Source organism: Petromyzon marinus, chromosome 42 (assembly GCF_048934315.1).
Source record: "Petromyzon marinus isolate PM22_M1 ecotype Great Lakes invasive population chromosome 42, UKy_Petmar_22M1.pri1.0, whole genome shotgun sequence".
Taxonomy (NCBI): Eukaryota; Metazoa; Chordata; class Hyperoartia; order Petromyzontiformes; family Petromyzontidae; genus Petromyzon; species Petromyzon marinus.
In genome coordinates this window covers 12,486,074-12,499,945 of record NC_133708.1, presented here as the reverse complement: position 1 = coordinate 12,499,945, position 13,872 = coordinate 12,486,074, and the positions used below count along the sequence as shown (strand labels likewise).

The 13,872-nt window shown below is 46.9% G+C and overlaps 1 protein-coding gene across 7 annotated transcripts in view; it reads left to right on the top strand.

The window, feature by feature from the left end:
* Window positions 1–242: 242 nt before the first annotated feature.
* The window catches only part of LOC116951307 (plasma membrane calcium-transporting ATPase 2-like), a 200,269-nt gene continuing 186,639 nt past the window's right edge, over window positions 243–13,872 (top strand). For 3 of the 7 annotated variants that reach the window (XM_076073532.1, XM_076073533.1, XM_032969842.2), the window contains exon 1: window positions 244–693. The gene's annotated coding sequence lies outside the window, so the exon portion shown is untranslated. Of the gene's footprint in view, window positions 694–13,872 lie in introns of all 7 variants that reach the window. The other 4 variants (XR_004404165.2, XM_076073534.1, XM_032969843.2 and 1 more) reach the window with 3 other exon arrangements.

Sequence of the window (13,872 nt, the reverse complement as noted above, 5' to 3'; positions counted from 1 at the left end):
TGTTGCTTAGGGTCCCCAATGGGCTAAGGCATCACCAAGCAATTGCCCCATCCACAAGCCACCTTGCTGAGACGACCTCACTGACATCATTCTCCTCCACCCCTTGCCTCGAGTGGTACAGCCCAGCTCAGCTGCACTGAATGACTAAACGTGCAGCAACCACATTAAACCGCCACCGCTCCCCCCAGCCACCAAACCCACGAATATCCCACTACAGCATCGCCATCGTGTGCCCCCCCCCCCCACACCAAAGAGCGGGAGTGGTACGAGCCAACGAGCCGGCTGCGAAAGCTGCACAGCATTTCACTGCATGTGCAGGACAGCCCCTGTAGGAGCTCTCCCCGTCTAGAGCATCCAACGCAACCCCCGTCAGCCTCCGACCAACTCTCTCTCTCCATCACCACCGCCTGCTCGCTTTGCTTGCCTCCCTCCATCCCTGTGCGCGCGCGCGCGTGTGCGCGTGTGCTCGCGTAGTCTCTCCACCCACTCTCCCCATCGCCAAACCCACTCCCCTTCGCACCCTTCACCGCACCCAGCAAGAGCTGTGTTTCTGAGCCGCAGTGTGCCGTGCAGGAGAGAGGGCTGGCTCGCTTCGGAGGGAGCTGCTGCGGCTGCCTGATCCATCCTTGATCGTCCGCTCTTGGCCACCGCTACAGCTGGCGGGAGGTGGCAGCAGTCTGCATCTTGACTGCGGTAAGATGAGGCATAGCACATCGTGTATTGCGGACACACACACACACGCGCGCGCGCATACACCACACATCGACATTGTCACGGGTATCATATCGGGCACACACACACAGTCACACGCGCAGGTGAACGTAAATTGTGAGACGCGACATTGATAGGCGCCAATGCACGCGTGTTGTTCGTTGCACACGGCCGTACGTGTGCACATCGACAGGTGTCCTATATGGTCACACAGTGGACACGCACGGGACCCTGCCATGCACAGCATAACGCGCGCGCACATCTCTGATACACGCAGATTTCGTGTGGTCCGCGTGCATGCAGGGGTGTCACCTGCACGTGTGTACGACTGCTGGATGGACACACGTGCACACATATATTCACAGGCGTAGGTACACGTTGCACATGCTGATACACTGTGACGCATGCATTGCATACTGATATTGCGTAACGTAAATGAGTGTGTAATGCGTGCTGCATGCGTTCACACACAGTGTGTGTGACAAGCGTACACACACATACATTATATGCACTAACCTGCGTTTCATAACACACACACACACACGTCCATCTGTTACCAAGAGCTGTAAATGTAATGTTATGAGTTAATACACCTTCACTCAACACACATGTTGCTTACATGTATTCACATGTTTAGCCACACATTATATAAATAATTCCATTCGACAACACACGATGTGTAGTATATACAAAACCGTTGTTACGTACATACACACATCACAGACGTACACACACCAACTCCAAATTAACACCTGTGTCATAACCTCGATACCAATATTTTATTGAATTACATAATACTGTACATTATACTATTACATTGTACGACAGTATATATGTGTACACTGCAGTAGATGTATTTACATTTAGTATATTATGTATGAAAGGGGGCGTTAAGTATTGTTCGACAAAAATGGTACTGTATTATTAAGCAATATAACATTTCTTCAATTGCAGCATATCAACTCATATTAATTGCACATGCACAGATTCTTAGCTAAGCTATTTTTTGAACACTCGGATACAATTGCCTGGCTTTTAGGCTGTATTTTATATTTTTTTCTGCATACTATTTTGTGTGTGTGTATATATATCGTCGGACTGCAATACACATACACCCACACACACAAATGCAAACACCACTTTCCATACACTGCAGTAATGAATCCATGTTGGCGCAGTACAAGTTGGCCCTATACAATACAATTCCACGTTAGCGAACATTTAATGAAGACAAAACGCATTTGCCATTAATGAAAGCACATACACACACGTGTACATGTGACATGTGAAATGCGTACGTACGCGCGTGTGTGTGTGTGTGTGTATATCTGCAGTGCTTTTAGCGTCATGTCTGCAGGGATTGGTTGCTAGCCAGTTGATATCAACGGAAAATGAAGCCCTGTGAAAATACATTGGCGTGAGGATTGCATGTGCACGGTTTACTGAATATACACGCGCGTGTGTGTGTGTTACATACTCACACACGTGTGTGAGTGTGTGGAAGGCATGTACGCCTGTAAGATTTGGGATCGGTTGGATTGGGTATGGATTCTCAAGGTCATCCCGTAAACTGCGCCTCCTTGCGAATGACATTCTCCCTCTCTCTCTGTCACAATCTTTGCTGCATAGATCGCTGTGGAATCTACCTACCGTGCATAGTTCGTTGCATATCACTACTGGTACTGTATTAAGGGTTGTACAATTTCGTACACGTGTGTACATGTAGCATTGTGCGAGTGTCTTTGTGTGTGTGTGTGTGTAGAATAGTGAGAATAGTATAATACAGTACAGAACGCGTGATAAAATGATACAAATGGTAAAAAAAAAATGTTTTTTAAATGCTCGTGTAAGTCAGTTTCTCCAGCTATAACAATATCACACGGGCCACAACGTCTTCGTTGGGAGAATGACAACGGTTACAATTCAGGCACCGGTAATTTGAGAACATACAGATATGTTAAACACTCCTCGAAGGTGCGACACGAGTCCAACTTAACAATTATGCATTCAACTTAAATAATTAAACATCGGAAATGAAACAAAAAAAAACAATATCCTTTGACAAAAAAGGATAAATATAACACGCAGCAAAAATTTGCAAAACCTAATTGTCTATATGTCACATCCACATAAAAAAAAACATTTAAAGTCAGGGCCAAAACAGTACCTTGTAAATGTAATGCCCGCAGATTATTTTGCGTGGCTTGAAATACAGCATACTGTGACACACAAACACTGCACACGCGTACTGGCGTGTAAATCCGTACGCGAACAATTACATTGCCATTTCACAAAATAGCGATAATATTTACGACATCAACTTTGCTCGACCAGGCGTACGTACGCATGCAACTGGGCAAGCGGGGATTTCTAATGGACATTTATCAGCTTTCCTTACGGCTGGCACAGTTGCACGCGGTTTGAATTGAGCATTACATCCAGCCCTAAGGCAGATTATCCATAAACAGTTTCCAAGAATGGGCTATGTAGGGACGATGACTTGGAAATGGCCTTAGATTGGCATCCAGGGCTGTCACTGGCAAGACGCGCACGGTGTTGTCACGTGCACGGTTTGGTCACGTGCACGGTGTAGTCACGTGCACTGAATGGCGGGCACTTGTCATAGAAACGTGACATTCACACTCCAGGCACGTGGGACGGACCAAACCGAAAGAGAGATCGACACTGCCCAATGCGCCATTCCAACGTGGAGATACTTTGCACGAAAAAAAACAATAGACTTGTATATATGCATGCTGACATTCTGTTTTGTTTCAATTCGGTTTTTTTTACTTACGGTCTTAACAAATCATCCCATAGAGGCAGTGATCACCTCTATTGCCAGCCATTGGGCCGTTGTTGGAAGTTCCACATTCCTTTGGCAGGCGACAGTTATTATAGACACCCACTGTTGATCTTTCACAAAGTGGTACAACTGCAAGTGTCCTTATTTTTTTACGAAGGCAAAATAGATGATGTGATTAGGTGATTCCTGGCCTTGGATGTGAACTCGCCGCGACCTTGCTAATGTTAGATGGGCCCTCTATCGTTTGTGAGCAGCATCCGGTCGGATTATAACGATTTAAAAATAATAATGTACGGCCCTTTCTCAATCCACGACTCGATGAAGCCTTCCTCACGCCAAGATAAATAATGTGTAGATGAACCTGCCTGTATCCAATGACTTACGAGGGGGGGGGGGGGGTTAGTGGCTCACAGAGAGATGGAGACTTCAAACAAGTGGCATCCATCAACAGGGAAAATAAGTTACTCGTAGGATGCAGTACAGAAAGTAGGTTGCAAAAATTCGACGCTCTTCAGTTTTAATGTTCTCATTTATCTGCCCATGGGGTTTCCTTCAGGCACTCCCCAATATCCTCCCACACACCCTAAAACACTCCTGTGTCTACGGAATGAAGCCTCACAAACCAGGCAGGAACCTCCTGAAAGAGAGTCTTCAGACTCAGCCCAGGCTTTTTCATGCAAATAAATAATGAGTAGTAATGAATGGTGATGCTGCCACGGTGTAATGGTGAGGACAATGACCTTGCAATGCAGAGGTCACCGGTTCAAACTCCTGGCATTGCAGTTCAAACGATGGTGCGAGCTCCTTAAATACCCTCCCCCGCCTCACACCCCACCTCTGTCCTCTGAAGTAAAATAATTGGGTACCACCACAGTTACTCCATTGGCAGGTTGTGTGGTGGGGTAAAGTGTGGGTACTCCCACCACTTCCTAAATGTCTTGCTGGCATGGAAGGATAGGCCACAAATAGCCTCGAAGTGCTCCCTCTAGTGGAGGCTCCTTCCACCAGCAGTGACGTGAGCAACCTATTGCAAGGCTGCACCTTTACCCATGCTCGTAATGAATGGCATATAATTGTATTAACAGACACAGTAAACATATGACTATAAATATGGTTTTATATATAGCTGTTGATGTTTTCTGAATGCACACTTTTTACCGCGAAGATTGCGCATCGTGCAAAGGCACAACATCGCCGGCTGCATCCAAGCAACTGTTCAACGGGGACATTGCACCAGTTGCTCGCTGAATGCTACAATGGAAAAGTGTGTATTTATGTCTGAGTGTGCGTGTGTGTGACCATGGGTGACCATGGGGAGCGGTGGCGCACTGGTTAGCGGATGGCGCTCCGAACCCGGCGACCAGAGTTCGATTCCTGCTCACGGCCAACACCAGTGACGATTATCTGAACTCGTCCTGGGCCTCCCCTAGGTCGACTCGGCTTCATATAAACATCTCTATTGGGGAGACAAAGGCGGTCGGGCGTGGTGCTAGCCACGTAGCCCTTCGTGTGCCGTGCCGGCCTTTATGGGTGCTTGCTGACAGCACTTGCCCCTACAGTCTGTTAAAACTATGACAGAGATATTTGTCTTTGTCAATGTGACCATTCGCCAATCGGCGATGCATTTATTAGTGCAATGCAATGTGTGGCGTGACTGAGAATTACGAGGAATGGTCCACTCAAGATGCCATACATGCATTGAATGTGTCTGTAACGAGAAATATATGTATGTTCAGATTACTGATCAGGGGCAGCACACTCTGCACGTGGCTTGCATGCAGTGATATTTCGCTGCCAACTACCTGGCAGGACTTGCACACTGCCAGTAATAAATTATAGCCATTGCCAATTAATTATAAATGAATTAGTCTTTTAAAGGGTCGAAAAGGGGCAGGTCATGTTATTATTAATCTCCTATAATACACGCTCGTGTCACGATTGCAATCTAATCCACCCGCGTTCAGCTCCTCGCCATGATGCACATTGTCACCGAGCGCCAATTGGTATCGGGGTCAAGCCCGTGCCTCCCTTTGGAATCATTCCGCCCTGCAATGTGCGCCTGGTGCAGCGATGGCGGTCGTGAACATCAGCACTGGAGAGACAAAGGCGGCCAAGCGCACGTGCTGGCAATGGCCACAGGTTAGCACCGGCACACCTGCGCCGTTCTGGCCTTGAACGTCGGTTTCTAACGGCGCTTGACCCAACTGTCTGTAAGGCTGAAAGAGGAATTTCGTATATTCTCCCCTGTTTCTGTACACCGTCTTGAGATGCAATCGCATGTAGATGAATCTATGTCAACAAACGACAAAGATCCCTCGTGTAGCCTCTAACAGACTGTAGGGGCAAGTGCTGTTAGCGAGCACCGATGAAGGGCGGAACGGTACACGAGAGGGTGGGTGGACAGCACCACGCCCGACCGCCTTTGTCTCCCCAGTGGCAATGTTTACACACCGCACCGGGTACTCATTTGAGGCTCGGTTCCGATATTCGCCACCGGTGTTAACCGTGAGCATGAATTGAACTCGGTTGGTCAGGTTCGCAGCGCAGCGCGCTAACTGCTATTGAGCGCGAGTGCATGTGCACCTAGCCTGGCGCAAGCGCTGCGGTGACGTCGCCGCCCTCTTGGTGGCGAACGGTGGCCGTCGTGTTTGTTGTGGGAACGTACAGACGCACGTGCAGATGTACGCGTGCACGTGCACGCATCGCCAGTACTAAAGAAGGCTTTACTGTATTCTGAAGTGCAGGCACTAATTATAGCCGGGCAGGTACACTAATGCTATTATGTGGCATTATATATTTGGCTCAGGGCTCGATGTCCAATTTGTATGTAACGTTTGACATGTTCCAAGAATGCATACCTTGCTATCAATCTAAGCAAAGTCAGAGGTCACCCCCACCCGTAGTTCATGCTGCTTGCAGGGCCAGAATATATTCTCACCGTTTACAACCAGATTGGCTGCGATTGATTTGGCCGAGTGTCACTCTATGCCGAGCAAGTTCGCGAGAAGGCGACGATTCGGTTTGCCCTTCACAATCCGCTCGGTAATATTCCGCACCGAATTTCGGGATGAGACATCTTACGTAAAAGTCGTTGTGCCGGATCGTGTGACATGGCTTGCAAGAGAGAATGCGTTCACAAGAGTCATAGCCGGGGCTGAATCTCTCGCTCGATATTTTCCAGAATGCCGCAAGGCTGGCTCGGAGGAGGGATTATCGGCGCAAGGCACTACCACTACAGGACAAAGCATGCCTATGCATACTAATCCTGTATTGTACCCGATATTATTATAATCCTATGAGGAGGGTTATAGAAATGAAACGCATATGGCCTCATCCTTGTTGTGAGTGCGGATTTTGTAAAGGCGAGATCGATGTGATGCGTCCACAATAATTCCCGCAATCGCGTTCCAGACTGTTCTGCATAAAAAATTAAGCACTGGTCATAGCTCATGTACTAAATTTAGAAAAAAAGATGACCTCAATTATGATAAAAAAAATCCAGCCAGTTGGCGCTATGGCTAGAGCGGTTGACTCTACACTGTGAGATTAAAAGTTTAAATGCTGTTTGAGGGTTCATGCTAATTGTCAACCTCGTTTTTATTGAGTCCAGCCATGACTCACGATTACATGAACATGAATTAAGTCGCCCGTGCAATGGTGCGGTCTCAATTATTCCACCCCTACCACTGAGTCTACATTATGTTGCTCAACGTTCGCTGTCCTATGGATGGACGGATCACTGCCATACGCGTGTGGAATTTTCCCCACTGCTCAGGGCTGTTAGCAAGAGAGGATCACTTGAGTGGGAAACAGCTGACTTTGCTGGTAGAGCACCTGACTCACAAGCGGCAGGTCGGTAGGTCAAACCCTGGTCAGGAGTTAACTCGGTCCATCATCATCATACCTACGAGGTTGTTAAAATGTAACACCACATCGTTGGAAGTAAACGGCGGTTGTCTTTTGGACGAACTCGTCTCTGTCTAAGGAATGACGAATTTCCACCATTGGCTCAGGGCCACGAGCGGAGGTGGCCACCGCTCTGTGCTCGCTTGAGCGGGGAGACACTTTTGACTTTGACTTGCGATTAAATGTAAAAACATGAATAACTGTCCCCGTGTAACTATAGTCGCACAGGTATTCGTTGCGAAATAGATCATGACTCTCAATGGGCTTTCACGCGAGTTAAATAAAGAGCTCAATCAATGTGCGCAGGTATCGCAGTACACATACGTGCGCACCAATGCATGTTCGCTCCCTTCGGATGAAATATACCGGCTCTGAAGCGCATTTCATGGCACTGTCTGATAGCATTAAAAAAATTATTACCTGCAAACATTTAATTAAAAGAGAACACAAAGTGGGTATTATATCAGTGTGTGTATCTTAGCACAGATAATCGCGACGAACCGAATGATGTACATTCTAATGATGTTATAGAATCCACAAGAGAAGTTTTTTGGGTTTTATCGCGTAAATATAAATGAGACGTTAAACCCGCCACCACCTAAACAAAACGTGCCAATTCATTACGAGTCCAGCCCACCGGTGTGTTGTCGAGTAAGCCCACAAGATTTACCATTCGAGTACGACGTTTCGCCGGTAATGACAACCAGCATCATCAGGCGATGTCCAGATTCATGGATGATAATATTGGTCGCGAAAGCCTACACGTTAAAATGTTACAGAATGACAAGAGAGCTGAAATTTGGCGCAGACATAGTCGCGCCCGTGCTCATAACTAACAAAACCTGACAACCAAGCCCCCAAAAATGACATCCTGAAGGTTGCTTAGTTTCACTCGTAAAACGTTATTACCCATGACGCATCACGGGAATGGGAGTGGAGTCAAGGAGGGAAGGAATGGAAAAAGAGAAAGGAGCGGGAAAGGGAACGGATGCCAGCACGGATGTTCCCAAGACGGACAAAGATCAGGAGGGCAGCAGGGAGGAAGGAGGAGTGCCGGGGCGAGAAGGGAGAGGAGTAGGGGGGGGAAGGAATGACCGGGCCAAGATGTCGGGGATGAGATGGCAGGGAGGAGAGCGAGAGAGAAGAAATGGGCGGCTGACGTGACGGTGGAGCGGTGTGTGTTTTCACAGGGGGCTGGGAAGAGGAAAGGGATTCAGAATCTGGTTAGCCTCGCACAATTTTAATATATGCAAGGTAGGCTCAGCCTAGGCTTCACAATTTGTCTTCAAATCCCTTGCTAAAAACTTTAATGTTTTGATTACCTATTATTAGTAAACCGAGTAAGTGACCTTCGTTAACGCCATTAAAGAGCGGTGATTGTCTGCTACTCCTGCTACTTGTTGCTGATCTTCACCACTTGCTCAGTGCCACCAATGGGAGGGATTGCCATCCCATTGAGAGTTTTATCAGGAAGATACTTTGACTTTTGGAATACAGTATACACAGCGTAGAGTACACACGTAAATAAAAGCAATAAATACACTCATAATCAAAGCTGCAGAATCTAGCAGAAAAAAACAAACCTAAATTAAATGGAGATAAAAACTCGTAAAAAATTTGGGTTGAAATGAACGTGTCACTTAATTTGTCTAAATTCCAGCTCTGAAGAATTACAAATATCACTTTGATTCCCACGTGACAAGCGATCTCGTAGCAGCGTGTGCGGGGAAGTGTGACCCCTACTGTGTAAAGGCTAAAACTACCACTCGAAGGCTAACGACGTTGATGGCCCGTTAACTATTTATTCCATTGCCATTCTTGGAACAACGCTGGATTTCCAAATGGAGTTTCTGTCTAATGAAATGAAACCAACAGCGTGATATAATTAAACTTTGCGGGGGAGTGAAGGGGGGGGGGATACCCTCCCATATCTTTTTTTATGAATTAAGTGTTTGGTAAGTGCGGCCAGCGAAATGAAGGACGTGAGTATGGCAGAACATGATGGCAAATCATGTTCTGACATGGGCCGATGTGCTACCTTACTATGGCATACAGACTGGGTTTTGACGCACAATCTCTTTCGCACCATTGACGAGCATATCACAGAATCACTCACGCTTCGAAAGACCACAACGAATCACAAGTGCCCCTTTATAACTTGTTCACTATTCCATACGGGGTTGGTGAAAATGCCTCTCGGTTTGAATGGACCAACAACTTCAAATGTGGTTAATTAAAAAAATAAAGGAATCTCGTTCTGTCAATGATCCACACTGAATTGTGTTGGCTCTGTTTCGGCAACGCCTCGGTGTGGTCCATCTGAGCTTCAGCTGATTTGAGGCGACTGGGGTTGTTCACGGAACGCGATGTAAATATATATTTATATTTACACTAATCCTGTGCTTCTCTGAAAATGAGTGTACACATATAATGACGATCGTCAGTCCGGTGCAGTGATGTGTCCACGGTGGCTTAAGGGGGGTGGGGGGGGGGGTGATAATGGATTCGTCAGGACACTGACCCTGCACCATTGAGTCCCTGGGTTCGAATCCACGTTCCAGCCGCCCGTGATTAAAATGTGGCTCTCCAGTGGAGCGAGTTGATGTTCTGGTCAATAATCGGGAGTGTCGGGTTCAATAATAATGATAAAAAAATCTCTGGACCGGTTTCAACATTTAGTGTCTCATCAGTGGAGTCAGATTTGCTTGAAGCAATGCCGGTGAAGTGCATGATGTTGATACTCGAGTCAAGGGTAATGTCTCGAAGAAATGAGACCTCGTTCGACAAAACAAAGAACTACACAACACATAACAAAGTAAGAATGAAGCGTCTCATTTTACGTGTTGGAGACAAATAAGGGACGGTGGCGTTATTTATTTCGTTATTAAAATTCTCAACAAAGGCGCCAACCACCCCCCCCCCCCCCCCCCCCCCCCATTGATTCATGAATACATCCATTACCCTGCGTCATAACAATTCATAACATCACTTGGGACTGGAAGTGAATCATTACAGGCCTCATAACATATTTTTGGAATCCATGAAATCCTTTCCGAGTATCACGACTCGTTATGAGAATGGTCCTTTGTCCAAGAGGTGTGACCAAATTATAGATGGCAACTTGGACACGTAACAATACCAATGCAGCACGTGGCGTGCAGTGCGACATACAGTGAGGGAAAAAAAGTATTTGATCCCCTGCTGATTTTGTACGTTTGCCCACTGACAAAGAAACGATCAGTCTATAATTGTAATGGTAGGTTTATTTGAACAGTGAGAGACAGAATAACAACAACAAAATCCGGAAAAACGCATGTCAAAAATGTAATAAATTTATTTACATTTTAATGAGGGAAATAAGTGTTGACCCCCTGTCAATGAGAAAGATTTCTGGCTCCCAGATGTATTTTATACAGGTAACGAGCTAAGATTAGGAGCACACTCTTAAAGGGAGTGCTCCTAATCTCAGCTTGTTACCTGTATAAAAGGCACCTGTCCACAGAAGCAATCAATCAGATTCCAAACTCTCCACCATGGCCAAGACCAAAGAGCTCTCCGAGGATGTCAGGGACAAGATTTTGACAACAGTTGGTGCGATTATTCACAAATGGAAGAAACGCAAAAGAACTGTCAATCTCCCTCGGTCTGGGGCTCCATGCAAGATCTCACCTCGTGGAGTTGCAATGATCATGAGAACGGTGAGGAATCAGCCTAGAACTACACGGGAGGATCTTGTCAATAATCTCAAGGCAGCTGGGACTATAGTCACCAAGAAAACAATTGGTAACACACTACGCCGTGAAGGACTGAAATCCTGCAGCACCCGCAAGGTCCCCCTGCTCAAGAAAGCACATATACATGCCCGTCTGAAGTTTGCCAATGAACATCGGAATGATTCAGAGGACAACTGGGTGAAAGTGTTGTGGTCAGATGAGACCAAAATGGAGCTCTTTGGCATCAACTCAACTCGCCGTGTTTGGAGGAGGTGAAATGTTGCCTATGACCCCAAGAACACCATCCCCACCGTCAAACATGGAGGTGGAAACATTATGCTTTGGGGGTGTTTTTCTGCTAAGGGGACAGGACAACTTCACCGTATCAAAGGGACGATGGACGGGGCCATGTACCGTCAAATCTTGGCTGAGAACCTCCTTCCCTCAACCAGGGCATTGAAAATGAGTCGTGGATGGGTATTCCAGCATGACAATCACCCAAAACACACGGCCAAGGCAACAAAGGAGTGGCTCAAGAAGAAGCACATTAAGGTCCTGGAGTGGCCTAGCCAGTCTCCAGAGCTTAATCCCATAGAAAATCTGTGAAGGGAGCTGAAGGTTCGAGTTGCCAAACGTCAGCCTCGAAACCTTAATGACTTGGAGAAGATCTGCAAAGAGGAGTGGGACAAATTCCCTCCTGAGATGTGTGCAAACCTGGTGGCCATCTACAAGAAACGTCTGACCTCTGTGATTGCCAGCAAGGGTTTTGCCACCAAGTACTAAGTCATGTTTTGCAGAGGGGTCAAATACTTATTTCCCTCATTAAAATGCAAATCAATTAATAACATTTTTGACATGCGTTTTTCTGGATGTTTTTGTTGTTATTCTGTCTCTCACTGTTCAAATAAACCTACCATTAAAATTATAGACTGATCCTTTTTTTGTCATTGGGCAAACGTACAAAATCAGCAGGGGATCAAATACTTTTTTCCCTCACTGTACTGTAATACCCTAGATTCTGAACGCACGCGACATTTGCATTTCGGTGAGTTTTGGTGGCTTTGAGACCACATGCAGTTGCCTATATTTGCATTAGTATTGGCTACGGGCCTCCGACCGATATGGTGGCTGTTTAATTGCACCATTAACACAGTGTAAGGGCACCGTGGCCATTGACTTAACATTACAGGCGTACACATTTTTATTTGAAAAACAATCTATACAATTGACTGCTTGGCACAAATTGAATCACATAGAGATTTTGAAAAATGTTACATTTTATCATTTATATATATTTTTGGAGGGTACGGTGGCGGGGTGCTGCTTAGCGCATGCAATTATACAAATACAAAGATTCCCGTGTCGCCTTGGCAGTCTGCTGGGCAAGTGCTGTTAAGCAAGCACCTATGAAGGCCGGCACGGCACGGCACGCGAGGGGGTGGGTGGCCAGCAATGCGTCCGGCCGCCTTTGTCTCCCGAGTGGTGATGTTTTATACACCGCACCAGCTACACATTTGAGGCCGATTCGACCTACGGGAGGCCCTGGACCGGTTCAGATACCAGCAAGAACCAAACCCATGTTACGAGTACAGTATTGCTGTGCAATTCGCAAACCACTGCACCACCACTCTACACTACACGCATTAACACATACATACACACACGTGTGTGGACACACTCATGTATGCACACACACACACACTCTTGCGCAAGGGTCTTCTGTTCTACTTTGTAAATTGTGGCCATTGCAAGTTCAGCTAGGATGGATGGTCCTAGACTGGAATTTCGCGGAAATTTTGAGACCCTTCTTGGGTCTCCCCCATCGGCTGGCACCAACCGTCAAGCCTCAACCGCGAGCTATCAATACCGCACCAAGTAATGTGACGACGCAACGTTACACCGATGGCGCAAGATCTCATAACAAAAATCTCGAATTATTGCGTGGGCTAAACATCAAATTCGGCGCGACATGCAGCTGGCATATACAACACACGGCACGAACGCAGAGACAGCCGGAAGGTTACGCTCTCTACCTGCCACAAACCACCCACCCCTTGCCACCACCGTACAGACTGTTGGGGCAAGTGCCGTTAGTGAGCACCTATGAAGGCAGAGACGCCACACGAGGCGGTGGGTGGCCAGCACCACGCCCGGCTGCTTTTATTTTCCTATTGGTGATGTTTTACACATCGTTATCAGGTACTCGTTTGACGCTGGGTCGCCCTCGAGGAGGCCTAGAACTCATTCAGATAATCATCACCGGTGTTGGCCGTGAATGAGAATCAAACTCAGGTCGCCGGGTTATTATCGGAGCGCGATAAGTGCTGCACCACCGCTCCCCACAGACAAGACACACATACACGCAAGGCACACTGCTTTCTCGTTACAATTCCATCGCCGTTCAATTACCGGCCCTCTAGCGGGAGCTTAATTGTGTAAAAGTAATTATTCGCCAATTACCGCTTACTCGATGTTTTAGGAGTATAATATGTTTTCGTGTTTGCCGTGTAAAAGGGAAAGGTGCAGCCTTGTAATTTCCGGCCCACGCCACTGCTGCTGAATGGGTCTCCACCAGAGGAAGCTCTACGGAGCCCCTCTAGATCAGCGGTTCTTAACATGGGGTGCACGCACACGCTGGGGGTGCGAGATGCCCTCTCTCGGGGTGCCGAGACGTGGCCAGACTTTTTTTTAGAAGGTAAATAATCGAAACACAAATCAAGCACGGGCAACGTAAGT